This window comes from Thunnus albacares, chromosome 4, assembly GCF_914725855.1.
Source record: "Thunnus albacares chromosome 4, fThuAlb1.1, whole genome shotgun sequence".
NCBI lineage: Eukaryota > Metazoa > Chordata > Actinopteri > Scombriformes > Scombridae > Thunnus > Thunnus albacares.
The window spans coordinates 12,024,850-12,037,177 of NC_058109.1; the positions used below are offsets into that span (position 1 = coordinate 12,024,850).

Below are 12,328 nucleotides of genomic sequence, written 5' to 3' on the forward strand. Positions count from 1 at the left end.
TCTCAATATACCTACATGCAGTGCCAGAACAAACACACAGTGCAGTACATATTGTGACTATATACAAGGTACTGTACATAGGTATAGAAACAAGCACCCCTGCAGTCGTTGTATACAGATATAAGGATTAAAACAACAAGTTTCTCCTTCGAGAACACCTTCTGCAGCTAATATCGCACCAGTGATGTTCTTCATATGTCGAGCTTCCACAGAAAGCATTAAATATGTAGTGCAGTTCTGCTATTGCTCCCAAAATGAACAGCAAAAAAACCATAGACTGTATAAAAAGAATGGATGTAGCCACCATGACGTCACCCATTGGTCTGTGGACGTTTTGAACATGGATGTATATGGACAACTGGATACTGGAAACCTGGAGTTTGGCATTTTGACCGTCGCCATCTTGGATTTTTGGAGCCAGAAGTGATGAGAAGTAACCATATTTAGAGGAGAGGTTGGAGCTGACCCTAACGCTAGCTGGTAGCTTGGTTGGCATGGTGCATTTACAATCTATGGTTAACTGTGATAATGCTAATACTAATGCTAATTTTCGCTAGCGAAAAACAGGCTTAGGACCATCAAAACAAAATGTACTCAATGGAAAATCTGAACATCCGACTTCTTAGACAGTCTTTTAGTACAACCGAACGCTGAACTAAGACTTTTTAGGTGACCAAAATGTTACAATCAACATTGTTGAACTGAAAACATACTGAAATAGCGATGCTATGGCTACGCCTATACTCTGCGAATCTAGATGTTTTTGATAGTTGGTTTGATCAGACTTAAATAAAGTAAGAGGTTTTCTTGCAGCCAGAATCTAGTGGCCATTAATGACACGCTCTGCGTATCAAAATACATCGAAACAATTCCTGTCAATGACCAATTAGTGTTTAATATTCACCTAACAAAATCAGCAGCACAATAACTTTGCCTAAATAAAATTGTATAGTATTAGATTACCAAAAATATTATTTATATCAAGCAGTATCTGATCAAAGAAAAAGTAAAATACTAATCTGACCAATTTTTGGTTCTTGACAGTTTTCAATAGAAACACAATCTGCTCAGAAGTAAAAATAATTACTGTTTTGGGGTGTCTTAACTCAGTTATATAAAGCAATTTAAAAAAAATTATACAAACACACTGCAACCACTTTTTGATTTTGAAAATGAGAATTATTGTGTATCTTTTTTCAGCATTTGGTATTTGTGAACTGCATCAGTGTGTAGTGAGATCACTTTTTGACCCTGTTTGTTTAGCAAGGAAAGCTGGCTGTGGTTCAGGAGCCACAGAGGAGGCTGTGTGGGCTATTTTAATGAACTCCCTGCTTCAGAGTGATGAATAGGTGTGTCTGAGCTCAGAGTCTGCTCCACCCCTTCAGAGCGATCAACTATCAGGGCGCTCATAAACAGAGCCTTGTACTTCCCCCACACTCACACAAATGAACAGCTTTTATACAAATGTATGAACACACAGCTCACACACGTGCATGAAAAAAAAAACACAATCACTGCAACAGTATTCTTGGACACAAATCAGAAACTGAGATTCTTGGCAGATGAGAGACGGTGAAAGATGAAAGAGCATACAGTATTAACATTACCCTGAATTGCACACAGCAAGAGAAGACAATTACTGAAGAAAAGCCAATGGCTAACGTTATTGTTGCTTAAAATAAAAACACACACACTGGTAAGTCCCTTAAATCCTATTTTCTCAATCAGTATCTGGCTATGAGCAACAAAGTCCTACCTACAGCAAATACAGAATTTAGAAACAGAAAGTTAGAATAATTTTGGCAATTCACATTAGAGCTTTATATTTATTAATATGTTTAGTTTATTTTATGTTGTTATGTTTATGTTTGTGCTCTTCTCAATGCTTTCATGTTGGCAAGTCTCTATTGGAGAAAGGTGATGTCATATTTCTGTCCACCAATCAGAATTAGAATCTGTTGTGGGGTAGTTTGGTTGCCAGGGCGATGCCACTGAAAATTAAATAATTCAGGTAAATCAATCAATCAATCATAGCTTTTACTTTACATGATATACTTGTATTTATATGTTCACTAGAAGAATTGCTTTCAGTACAGTACATTGTCAATTTTTGAGACTGTCCTCCCAAGAAAAACGACACAATAGGTCGTAACGTCAGTCACCCAAAAACAACTTATAGTTACGTTTGAGCGACAGATGGACAGATTGTAGCGTGTAGGACAACCTGTGATGGCCACGAAACTCATAAAAAAACACAAAAGGCCCTCTATAAAGCCAGTGTTTGGTTTGTCCATTCTGGGCTACTGTAGAAACATGGCGGTGCAACATGGTGGCCTCCATGGAAGGGGTCCTATGTAGAAATGGGCTCATTCTAAGGTGACAAAATCACATTGATTCTTATTTTCAGGTGATTATACATTAATTAAATCATAATTATGAATATTATATTCAATTTCTGCCAAGTCTGTTCCACTAGATGCCACTAAATTCTACACACTGCTCCCTCAAGCCATATGAGCACACTAATTTCACTAATAATCCCTCATTTCACAAGAAAACTGAGTGCACACAACCCAGTAGGCAAGTACAGTAGATCATCGCTGAACCAGGAGCTTATTCTGTAAACTGTGAAGGATGAGATGGATGAGTACAATATCATAACCTACAAAAATAAAAACCCATGCTGTAACAAACTATAGTTTTCCTTTAAGAAAAATGACCCACTAAAATGAACCTAAAAGTTCACATGAAATTCGTTCCTAAAAATAGAAAATTATTCTAAAACTGACCACTGGACCCTGAGGATCTGATGTTAGCGCTGTACAGTTATTTACTGTTTAACAGGCAGCTCCCTGACAGGAAAAGGCTCAATGTGTTAACCTTTATTTATGCATGGTAGACTTGATGAGCAGGTCATCTTTTGTTCAGAGATGTTGTGTTGCACATACACAACCATGCCTGACAGCATGGAGACATATACTATGTATGTACTGTAGGCTGCCATCACTGGAGTTGTTTGGTGTTTTTTTCTTTTTTTCTCTCTCTTCCTTTCTTTTTTTCTGAGCAGATGGAAGAGACAGCTTCTATACCATATCACAGTTCATTAGCAGTGAGCCAGAACCGTTTTATTTTATTTCCTTTTCAGTGAAGATTTATTCTTCTCTTCACAGCGCTCTGGATGATGTTCTGTCGGAATCGTACCGTTGTGTCATAGAACATGCTCTTTGGAAAAGACGTGCTCTATCTGTAGCCTGGTCTTCTCTGGCTTCGCTCCAGAATTATGAGGGGAAATGCCTTCATAACCCTTGGTGTAATGCAAATGTCCAAGTCCATGTCCAACTCTGTAATCCCAGTGGTGCCCTTCAGGGCCTTCAGGGCAAGATATGCCATATCTTAATACAGAATCACTGTCTATCAAGTCTTACACCATTAAGGCTCCACAAACTGTTAACTGTCAAGCTATCAAGTCCCTCACTTTCACCCTCTGTCTCTCACTTCTTATAGACCTCATTTGCAGATAATAGGCCATACTGAGGGAAAAGTGCCCTTTTTAATTATCTCTAGGATTATGAGGTTTGAGTTGTTCCCAAATGCTAATACATAGATCGTAGCCGTGCATCTTTGCATAAGGAGGAGTATATTACCCTTCCATTTGGCCTCTGTTGCTGATGGCTTACAGCTGATCTTTGCACACCTCATTTGACGGGAAAATAAGAGCCTGCAAAGCTCTGCATGAGAGACCTGTGAACGTAATGAAGTTCTGAGATCCGATTAGGGAGTAAATGCCAGAACTCACACAGTTAATGACAGAAATGAAATATTGAATCAATCAGGAACTCATTTTGAATAGTAAAAGATACTGATGAGAATGATTTTATGGTGGTGAGTCAAATTCATAAATCAGAACTTACACTATTGATCGGGATGATCGAACTGTATGCACAAACATTTCTTAGAGTTTGATTTAATTTACAGTATTATAGGAGTAGATGGGTGAGGTTTGCAACATCAGGTTAATTCAGAAATTGTTTACCTCAGAAAGTGTACTCAGCTGGCGTTCAGAAAGTCTGCTGCAATCATCCAAATTTATTTGCATTTATCGTGCCACTGAGGTAAAGTCTATCCATCTACAACTACAAGGAGCTTAAAACGTACGCTACAAAACACTGGCTTCTCCAAAAAGAGGATGACAAAGAGAAGGGGATCTATTTTCTACAGTATGGCCTTGTCTGACACTGAATGAATATAATAGGCATGGACATAGACATACTGTGCATGATTCATATACCCAAAAGACCCGTTACAGCGCACCGATTCTATACACTGTATGATAGACACAAACTACACTGAACAATGAACACCTTCAATTTTTCTGAGTCTATGTCCCTCCAATGCGCACAGGTAAAATATCAGTGCGGGTTACAACAAATCAACAACATTCACAGTCCTCATTAATTACAGCTGCTTTGCGGAGGTATACAGGATTTCAAATCACCCACATGCTCTATATACAGTCCCCAAACCCCACAGTAGAGACTTATTTATTTTCTACTCTTTAATTCTGTATTTTCTTCTTGGCTCGCTTAGCTGCTACTTTGTCAGCGAATGTGGGAGACAAAATAATTGCCTCTATATTTCCTGAATTGATTTCTTGCACAGTTCTAATACAGTGGTCAGGCTGGCACTCAGGCATCCATGACAGGCCCCTTACTGCAGGGTTTGTATTTCAGGCAAGAAAAAAAAACACTTAAGAGTCAAGATTTTTTTTTTTTTTTTTTTTTTTCATTTTCTGCAGCTTGTTATTAAGGTCAAGCATTAGCAATCAAAATAGAAATCCCTCAATGGAAATCCGTTTTGGAAAGTACAGCCCACAGTGGCAGCAGAGGATACTACAGGATACTAAACCGACCTTATAATGTCATACAAAAGCATTTTAATATGAATATATGATATGATATGGTTTGCAGTCTGGAGGCTAGGATGCCAAAGTGGTAGCAAAATTTATAAAAAAAATTTATTTATTAGTTTATTTGTCAGGGACAAATAAACATTGTAACAGGTTAAAGTAACATGAAACAGATGTATTGCATATAGGATTTCTAGCCAAGGCTAATTTGTGACCCCTGTCCCTGGTTAGGCTTTTCTACTTAAAAATAATCATAATATATCGTTACCAGAAACACATTAGTTAAATAGAGCTCATAATATATAGTGACATTCTCAATAACAACATTATTTACATCACATAACAATCAATTTACATGTGTTGGGTATGTGTGCACACGTGTACGTTCCCTAATTCATGGCTATGATGTAATGTATGCATAATATTTATAGGTGCATGTGTCCATGTACATACAGTACAGATGATTAACAAGACAGGAAATGCAGAAAAAAAACTGTGTATTTTTTCTGACTTTCTTTATTTTTTTCTTCTTTATTGTTTTTCTTTATTGGCTTCTAAAAACTAATACTTTTTTTAAGGGGTTCACAACCACTGCAATATGCACATGTTGGCCTACCAAAAGTCAGCACTGCAGTAGTTTCTTTTTAAATAGCCTTTTCTGCAACTAATATTACAAAAATTAAGAGGATGAGATGATGAAGTAGATCATAAACTCGTGTTTTGCCCAAAGCTTTCTCCTCCTGTCATCTATTCTCTTTAATGGGTTGAAGAGATGGAAAGTCTTTCTTGTATGATTTTGCAGCTCTTAATTACTTCACTTTTCATCCTGTTTTACCCTTCACGATGTGTTCCCTGTGGTGAATGTTCAGTATAATGACCCGCTTGAACCCTCCCTTCTGGTGCAGACTGCTCTTTAAATTAGGCAACGACAGAGGTGGTATCAACCACCCACATAACGCACTGCACGAAGGGCCCAGCTCTGGAGAAGCGAAACAAGGACAAAAGTTAAGAGTAGACCACCATAACCGCCATAAAAAAGTATTAAATCTCAGATGTTACAAAATAATTGGTTCCCAAATACCGGATTGGCCCAAATATAAGACGACCCTGATTATAAGACGCTTTGAGCCACTCAGTTAGCAGTAAAGCGGTGATCAGCTTGACTCTGCGGTGGGCGTAATGTGATTGCGTTACCGCGGTAATGCGGTAACTGTGGCAGCTCTAGTTAAGAGATAGAAGAATGTCCACTCACACCAGCTTTGACTCCTGTTTTTCTTCAGATCTAACCTCTTGTCTAACATAGTCTTTCCTCTTAGTAGGCCAGTGGGGTGAAGACACCCTTTGAACCTTTTTAGCACAACTTCATGACATCACACTTTCTGTGAAGCCCCCCTTCACGCCCTCTGTGTGAGAGAGGGAAGAGGCGACACGCTGGATTGGCAGGGAAAGCAAGCAGAGAGTGAGAGTGCATTAGACCTCTGGCGTCAACTGAGGCATCAATTAATGAGCAGCCCGGGAATGTGTCCATCCAGACACACTCTGCACCACGGTGCCGCAGGAGGCCAGGGCAGGGCCACAGACGACTGGGGGACATGAATAATTGAGGTCCCTGTTTTAAATGTTTAAATGAATTAGGGCCAGGGGAAGAGGTGTTAAGAGATGTACAAGAGGGAGGAAGGGAATGGCAGCAAAAATATCTCCATTATGTCTCTAATCATGAAGCAGGAAAGGTGTTCTTTGTCAGTGGTAAAACGTGCTAAGTCATGTCATTATTGGGGTGAAATAAGTGCATGCTAAGCCTAAGATAACACTATAGCTTTCACAACTGTATCGAGTGGATGCAATGCTTGTTTTGGTCAACCAGGCAGGGATTTGGACAGATTTTTGTCTGCACTAGCTGTGGAAAGTGTCGGAACATCAGCACATCATCAACAACATCTTGAACATCAGCAGATTCATCACAAATATTCAGCTTAACCACAAACACTGATCAGCAGTTAGGTGAGAATACTACATTCAATCAATATTTATTGATGCATTTCATTGGTTACTGACTTTGTTTTTACAGACATATAGCAAAACTAGTTTTTCTAGGTATTCTTTTTTTCTTCTTCTCTGATGTCTTGGAAGCAGAAGAAGTAATGCTATGATTTTCTAAGTTTTAATACACACTATTCATAAACTGCAACTCTGGGCTTCAAACCGGCTCCTATGCAAACCAATGGGTGATGTCATATTTTGCTATGTCCAACTTTATATACAGTCTACGGTTACCACATCAATTATCGACAAGCTAAGATCATTTATTGAATTGGCTTGTACAACACAAAAATGTCAGAAAAAAATAGTCTAAGAATATAGGATATGTGGATTTCTGAAGTCGGAACACAAAAAAGTGGTACCAAAAGTACAACTTTTTAAAGCCTGAGGTGCACATTTACCTGCACACAGCAAGTAAATGTTGCTGCTGAATTGCTGCCAAGACTTTCAACAATCTCAGTCACTCAATCAGGATCTAGAAAAGCACTCTGGTCTTTGAAAATGTAGCTGCAACTCTTTTCCATTCCAATTCCTTTTCTTTCTTTGAGCTACTTTACCCTCTTTGAACAGATTTCTGTAATATTAGCTTTATTTCATGAGACATTTTGTCAAAAATATTGATTAATTTAACAGTAATCAGTTCCCTAAATGACTGTTTGGTCTAAAACTCCCTATTTTTCTTTAATTCATTGTATACATTATATATACTGTAACAGTATACTGTAACAATATATATACTGCTTAACATAACAAAATGAGTGTCATATAGCCTATTTCAGTTCCATGTTTAATAAATTGTACAAAGGCATAGTGTGTGACACTACAACAGCTGATATTTGTACCAGCCAGTTGTCAGCAGGACACAGTGAGTAAACAAAGCCCTACTGATTGGCAGCCGTTCCACTCTACAGAATCCAGCAAAGACGGCTCAAATTGGATGCAAAAACAGCACACTTAGATTTCAATTTCTCCTCACAGATGGGAGCACCACACACATTGCTTGTGATTTGTCTCCAGTACCTGAAACTGGGGAGTAAACAGTGATCAAATTGACACTGTCCCATGCTGGGTGCTCTGGGCTCAAACTGGTTCTGAGGCAGAACAGACACACAGCCAGCCAAAAAGATGAGATAAGAGGTGGTATCAGACTCCTTCTATGTGGGCGGCTTCCTCTGAGCTGCTAGTGCACCACTGCTTCTCCTCTCTCTTTCATTTTCTCCCTCTCACCCTCTCTCACGCCGAAGTCCAAAGCCCAAGAGAAATTAGTCACCCTGCACGCTGTGCTGAGGGAGTTGTTGTGTGTATGTGTGTGTGATTGTGTGAGTGTGTGTGTTTGAAGGAAAGAGAGAGTTCGAGGAAGATAGAGGAGAACAGAGAGGGAGACAGAACAAAATTGTTTTCCATCCCAAGGCTTATAATTCCGCCTTGTATCTGAAAATTGATGCTGGTCTGAAAAAAAGGACATCAATCCAAGCATCAGAAATGTGCTGCAGTTACAGGAACAGCCCCTCTGTAAACAAGAGGAGAGACTGAAAGTGATAAGAGAATCTACAAGAGCCCCTATAAGCTTTAGAAATGTTCACACAGACTCATACAGGGTTTTAGCCAGAGTGCGACAATGCGACAATGACCTCACTACAACCTCCCTGTGGCCAGTTGTATCCCATAAAATCAAGGGCAGGATCAATGCTGTTACAAGCTTCTCGTTTTTAAATTTTATGAGCTGTATCAGCATTTATTTTGTGAGTCAGTGAAACTACAAAATGAAACTGTTGGCTGTTATCTGTTAAACATGCATCGCAGTGTCAGTCAGTACAATCTGCTAAAGATGTTTTTTAGGGAATGAAAGGCCATAAAAGTTAGCAAAGATTGCATCTTTCTGCTGTTTACAAAGACCAAAAGAGTGATGAGTCGATGTTTGTCGATAAACCATTTTATGTTTCATCCTCTGCACATCATTTTCCAGCCCCGAAAATTGTAGCTAGATAGCAGTCGAGCACTGACCAACAGCTAACAATGGTTTCCAAACTGTTTTAGACCACAGCACCCCTTCACAAGATTTTTCGCGTCATGAAACGCCTCATTACTGCTGAGCACCTGAAAATCCTGCAACCCAAAAAGCTCATTCTGTTACTATGACAACCAGCAACCGCAAATTGTCATTAGCTGAGGTGTTCCTGTATATTACTGTAAACATTTAATACAGTGCTTTAATTTTTTTTTTTTTACTTCTTCTTCTATTTTAATATGTTTGAAAACATAATAATAATAATATAATTGACACCTACATTTCATCTGCAGTGACTGGTTTTTGATTCAGACCTGACTCACCAGCAGTTTGTCATGTGAAAAACTAGAGTATCATCATTAAACATAATGCCACTTTTAATGTAATGATTCAAATGATGAGAATTAAATTTTTGTAGTTATTACTAAATATGAAGTACAGTAAACTACTCTGGTTTTTATATGGATAAAGTTTGAAGTACACTTTAAGTAAAACACAGATAAAATATTTGTCAGTGACACAGTTAAGTCCTGATGAAAGGCATGTTCATCCATGTGATTTTATCCCTCCTTCAAATTTCTTAAGGGGAATTCTAAATTTGGCTTTGATTCAGAAATGATTAAAATGATTTATGTTGGTTGGGGAATGTTACCAGGGTAGGGACATGCTGGGAAATAGCAGACTCACTGTTTGATGCAACGTCACACGATATACATACATACATACATACATATATATATATATATATATATATATATATATATATATATACACACACGTATATATGTCATATGTATGTGGATATACTATACTACCTTGCTGCACCTATACTGTGTATGTCTGAGAGATGTAATAAAAGCAATAGGAAATTTATTGCAAGGTAGAACTGTACTTTTACGGAATACAAGAGCACAGTGGAAGCTTGAACATCTTTCACATTCAGTATAAGACTGTGTTTCATCAGTTAGTCATATTGAAATGCGATTGATAAATCAAACTGCAAAAGAATAATTAAAAGTGAAATGTTCTGTATGTATTTATAGTGCGAGTACATTGTGCACATTACTGACTGACAGAGGAGGCGTGTTTGAACGGATGAAAAAGAAGCATGAACTGCAGCTACCCTTGAGCTAATTCTATCAGATAACACAAATACCCAGATTTCTCTTTCTCATTTCAATCTTGTACATTAGATCAAGGCTCAGGCACTGGCTGCTGCACAATACATTTAATGAAATGGGTACATTTCTTTTGAAGAGTCTGCAGCTCTTCCATTTTTGATATCTCATGACGAAGAAATCTGTCCGACCTCCGCTTTAGGTCACAAAAAATCCAACCCACCTCCGATTGTTTGCTTGATGAAGGGCAGGAGAGCGGAAGGAGGGACCAGCAAAATCATTATAATCACAACAGGGTTGCCATTCTCCTGCTTTACCAACAAAGAAATAACAAGCGTAGAAAATAACAGGCTCATTTTTAAACCCCCGTAATTGCAATTTTCTACCCAAATTGCAGTCTAATGATTACAGGCATGAGGTGGAGCTTGACAACAACATCAGAAAAGAGCAGGAGAGAAAAAAACACATTGCCAAGGACCCTCAGGCACCACGAGAGAGAGAGAGAGAGAGAGAGAGAGAGAGAGAGAGAGAGAGAGAGAGAGAGAGAGAAAATCAGCCAACATAAAATGAGAGCTGTCTTACTCCCATAGGAACCAGGGTTTAGAAGTGGGCTTTTCAAAATCTGCAATTCCCCAACCTTTTCACTGGGACGACGGTTAAGGGCTTGGAGAATTGAGTTCCTTGCTGCTGTGCTGGAGAAAGAGTTGATGGGAATTCAGCGCAATAGCACAACATTGAGAGTGAAAACTGGCCAAATACTGACTACAGAGAGAGAGAGAGAGAGAAAAGGAGGAGTTGGTAGAAAAGCCTGATGCCCAACAAAGCTGAAAACCACCTCCATGGAAGAGTGGATTCCTGAGCTCTGCTGAGGCTGTTTTCCACTCAAACTTCATTGTCCTCAGTGTCCAGAGCACTTGAAGCATCAGCTGGAGAAATTCCCAGGCAGTCACGTGACTGCTCCACTGTACACAGAAGTATGCTCAGGACGGACACAAGCATTTGATTTGGGAGCTAGAAAATGTGAGTTTGCTTGCACATCTCATCCGCTAGACAAAAAGTAATTTGGGAATCTAGTAGAGCTGCAACAATTAGTCGATGAATCAATTAGTCCATCGACGGAAAATTTATCAACAACTATTTTGATAAGAGAGTAATCATTTTAGTAATTTTAGCAAGCAAAAATAAAGCAAAACTGCCAAATATTTTATGGTTTCAGGTCCTCAAATGTACTCAAATGTCTTCCATTGCAGTAAATTAAAAATGTTAAGTGGTTTTGGGCTGTTGACATTTCAAGATGTTACATTTGGCTTTAGGAAATTGTGCTTTCTGATGTTTATAGATCAAAGGATTAATCAAGAAAATAATCAGCAGATTAATTGATAATGAAAATAATCATTAGTTGCAGCCATAGAATCTAGAATATATGTAAATCCATACCTGTATACACTTTTATAGACTGCATACATCAGTGGTTCTCAGCTACTGGAACCACTGATGAATTTGAGGATTAGCGAGATAATTAACAAGAAAGGAAATTAAAAAGACATATTTTTGCCACATAAGTAGACTTTTGCTGATTTTTGCATTTTTATTGAGAAAAAAAACCTCTTCTGATCTCTAAAAACTTGTCGAATGAAAGAAGCAAACATCTTTATTTAGACCGCTCACAACCTGTAATGAAGGGTCTCAAGTAGGCACTGCCTCACTTTAAATGGTCTCAAGCCAGAAAGGTTGGCAACCACATAGGCAAAGGATCTAGCAGGGAGCTCCTCTATTATTTATTAATATTAAGTCAAACTGTCAGAGTCTTGAGGATTGATCCCAACAGATTCTTAAGAGATTCTAACAGAACTAAATAAATGTCAACTCTACCAAAAAATCAGGAGGAATCATCGTTTGTGACTAATCACTGTCATCAGTTGTCATATGTCATTATGTCTGCTGGAATCATCGCGTCCGTCATGGCTGTAGAGTTGCGAAATTGAGAAGCCACTAGTTCCAAAAGGATTTTTCCCCACTCTGGATTCCTATTTCATTTTTTTTTCAATAATATCCTCAATATTACTTGGCATAGAAACACTGTTCTGACCATTAGTTTTGATTGTTTCTCCTTTGTTTCCAAGAAATCATGTCTTGTCTCTCAGTTTAGCATGGCAGATGGCTCTAAATGGTACAATGAGCCACAGCGATTTCAATATTCTGTTGTTGTAAATAAAACACGCCCCCATAGTTAATAATGACATCCAAAATTGGCCC

At 38.4% G+C, this 12,328-nt stretch overlaps 2 protein-coding genes across 3 annotated transcripts in view; one reads left to right on the forward strand and one right to left on the reverse strand.

The window, feature by feature from the left end:
- LOC122980554 (adenosine receptor A1-like) overlaps positions 1-12,328 on the forward strand; it is a 719,840-nt gene that overhangs the window by 420,569 nt on the left and 286,943 nt on the right. The window lies entirely within an intron of this gene.
- Positions 1-12,328, reverse strand: part of tafa3a (TAFA chemokine like family member 3a) — a 104,665-nt gene that overhangs the window by 87,429 nt on the left and 4,908 nt on the right. The gene's annotated exons all lie outside the window — the stretch shown is intronic.